Source organism: Enhydra lutris, unplaced genomic scaffold (genome assembly GCF_002288905.1).
Source record: "Enhydra lutris kenyoni isolate GAN:26980312 unplaced genomic scaffold, ASM228890v2 scaffoldscaffold44, whole genome shotgun sequence".
Taxonomy (NCBI): domain Eukaryota; kingdom Metazoa; phylum Chordata; class Mammalia; order Carnivora; family Mustelidae; genus Enhydra; species Enhydra lutris.
The window spans coordinates 1,859,490-1,862,546 of record NW_019154128.1 but is presented as its reverse complement, the minus strand read 5'-3'; the positions used below and the strand labels follow the sequence as shown (position 1 = coordinate 1,862,546).

Sequence of the window (3,057 nt, the reverse complement as noted above, 5' to 3'; positions counted from 1 at the left end):
GTTACAGACATTTCTGTGCCCATAGTTTTCCCTAGAATGTAATTCTTGGGAAGGAGGATTGAATCATTCAGTTTGATTTGCTGAAAGAATTACAGTGCAAACAAAGGGAGGGGCCAATTATTCCAGGTTCTTGAAACATGATTTAATTAAATATATGTTATAGAAAATAGGGCCATCTGACCATTTTGCTGTGGAACTATTGTGACTGTGGAAACAGACACTATAACCATAAGATGGTAAAAAGGAGACATTCATTCAACAAGTAACTCATGCACACTTACTCTGTGTCAGGCACTGTGCCAAGCACTGGGGACCATGTTAAAGAATCCCGCGTGCATGTGGTCCCCACTTGAGGTGTTTATACCTCAGCCAGAGAGACACACATTGACTAGCATAATTACTATTCTAATAGGTGTCATAAAGAAGTGAACAAATAATAAGAAAGACAATCACAAGGACATCTGCCCTAGTCTTAGGTATCAGGGGAATTTCTCTAAGGAAATAATATATAGCTAAAATCTGATGGTTGGGAAGAGATAATCTGCAAGAAAAGGAAGAGAACCAAAAAAAGCATAAATAAAGGCCCTGAGGTGGCAAAGAAGGATGACACATTCATAGAATGGAACTTTGAGAACAGAGGAAAGAGGGGTGGGGTGTTCAGGAAAATTAACCATGTAGTCCTAAAACTAGGGTGAACAACTTGCCCCAGCTTGCTTTAGATTTTTCCAGACTGCACTCTGAGAGTACTACATCTCCAGAAACCCCTCTCTCTCAAGCAAATGGGGACCCGTTTCCCAAGACCATCCCAATTTTAAGGTTAACAGGCCACTTGTTGGGAACCCTCTCTGCCTTGGGCACACCAAGATGGCTGGTCACTACACCTCATGATAATAGAAAACTGTAAGTGGAAATGGCACAGACTGATTTGAGCTATCGGTGATGGGCCTTGACTGGCTGTGGGGGCAATTCCCAAGTGTGTCATTTGCACAACGGAGGGACTAAAGGGACCTTTCACTGAGACAAGAACCAGGAAGAGGAAGTCAGTATGGAAGGTGAACAATCATGAGGTAGGTGTGGATATGGGAGTTAGTTTCTGTAAAACAGGTCTACTAATAAAAAAAAAAAAAATGATTTGGGTATAGAAGGAAAACTAACTTAACTGAGATTCAAAACTAAGTTTCCAGAAACTCTGCTGCTGCTTCCACCAAAGTGTGAAGAAAACAGGTCTGAAACAAGGTCTTGCCTGCAGAAGCTTCTGAACCTGGGGATGACCAGATCTCCAAACGTCAAGTCCAGCTTTGTTGGCCATCCTGTCTAATGTGTCAGATCTGTGCCAACATTGACATTGCAAACAATGAAGAAGTTGTTAAAATTCTCAATCCAGGGCACCTGGGTGGCTCATTCGGTTAAATAGTCTGCCTTTAGCTCAGATGATGATCCCAGGGTCCTGGGACTGAGGCCCACATTGGGGTCCCTGCTGGTAGGGAGTCTGCTTCTCCTTTTGCTCCTCCCCCACTGCTTGTCCTCTATCTCTCTCATTCTAACAAATAAATAAATAAAATCTTTAAAAAAAAATGCATCTGCCTTTGGCTCAGGTCATGACCCCAGGGTCCTGGGATCAAGCCCTTGATCAAGCTCACTGGGCTACCTGCCCAGTGAAGGGTCTGTTTCTCCCTCTCCCTCTGCCCCTTCTCCTTGCTTGTGTTCTCTCTCTGTCTCTCATAAGTAAATAAATAAATCTTTAAAAAACTTTCTCAATCCAATAAAGACAAAGAAAATCAAGTGTGAAATAAAAATTTTGGAGAATTTATGAGGTGATCCCAAAGTCATTGCACTGGCAGACATTGTGAAACACCCTGTGTCACGAAAACCTACTTCTGTTTTTCAACATGTGAATGACAGTATTCAAGCAATTGTACTAGAAGTTAACAGACTATGATACTTGATTTTGCATGTGTGAGATTCCGAAGGCCCTGGAGTATTGTCACAGCATGGGAATTATGCACAGAGAAATGAAGGTTCATAATGTCATGACCGGTCATGAGTACAGAAAGCTACAGTGAATAGACTGGGGTTTGGCTGAGTTTTACCATCCTGGTCAAGAATATAATGTCCAAGTTGCTTCCTGATATTTCAAGGGTCTTGAGCTACTTTGGACTATCAGACGTACAATTATACATAGGTTGAATATGTGGAGCTTGGGTTGTATGCTGGCAAGTATGGTTTTCTTGAAGTAGCCATTATTCCATGGACATAATTATAATCAGCCAGTGAACATAGCCAAGGTTCTAGAGCCAGATTACGTATGTTGTATGACTATGCTGACAAATATAACATGGAATTAGATCCACCTTTCAATGATATCTTAGGCAGTTATTCCTGTACGTGATGGGAACACGTTTTCTACAATACAAACCAGAACCTCGTCAGCCCTGAGGTCTTGGATTTCCTGGACAAGGTTTGGCAATCTGACTTCAGGTCATGGCTCACCAAAGGAAAGGCCATTGAGCACCTCTATTTCCACCCTGTTGTGAAGGACCAGACTTGAATGACCTCGACTAGCATGTGGGAAGGGTGGGTAGGTGGCAGTACATCTGTTAGTAGTGCTAATATGATGTCAGGGATTTCTTTAGTGCCATTTGCTTCACCCCTTGGACCTCTGGCAGGCTTACCAGTGGCTGTCGATCTCCTTGGGATGCTTCTTCCTGGCACTCGCACCCAACAGTGATGACCCCTTCATCTCTTGATCCCTAAACAGAGGTGGGGGAGTCCATTCTCTCCTCCATGCAGCTTAGACCTGGTAGAGAGGGGTGAAATGGTTCAGAAGCACAGATTTTTTTTTTCTAAGATTTTTTTTATTTCTAAGATTTTATTTATTTATTTGTCAGAGAGAGAGAGAGAGCACAGGCAGGCAGAGTGGCAGGTGGAGGCAGAGGAGAAACAGGCTCCCTGCTGAGCAAGAAACCTGATGTGGGACTCGATCCCAGGACCCTGGGATCATGACCTGAGCAGAAGGCAGCTGCTTAACCAATTGAGCCACTCAGGCATCCCAGAAGC

The 3,057-nt window shown here is 43.3% G+C and overlaps 1 pseudogene; it reads left to right on the top strand.

The window, feature by feature from the left end:
- Positions 1–1,765: 1,765 nt before the first annotated feature.
- LOC111155926 lies at positions 1,766–2,548 on the top strand (annotated as a pseudogene).
- Positions 2,549–3,057: the final 509 nt, after the last annotated feature.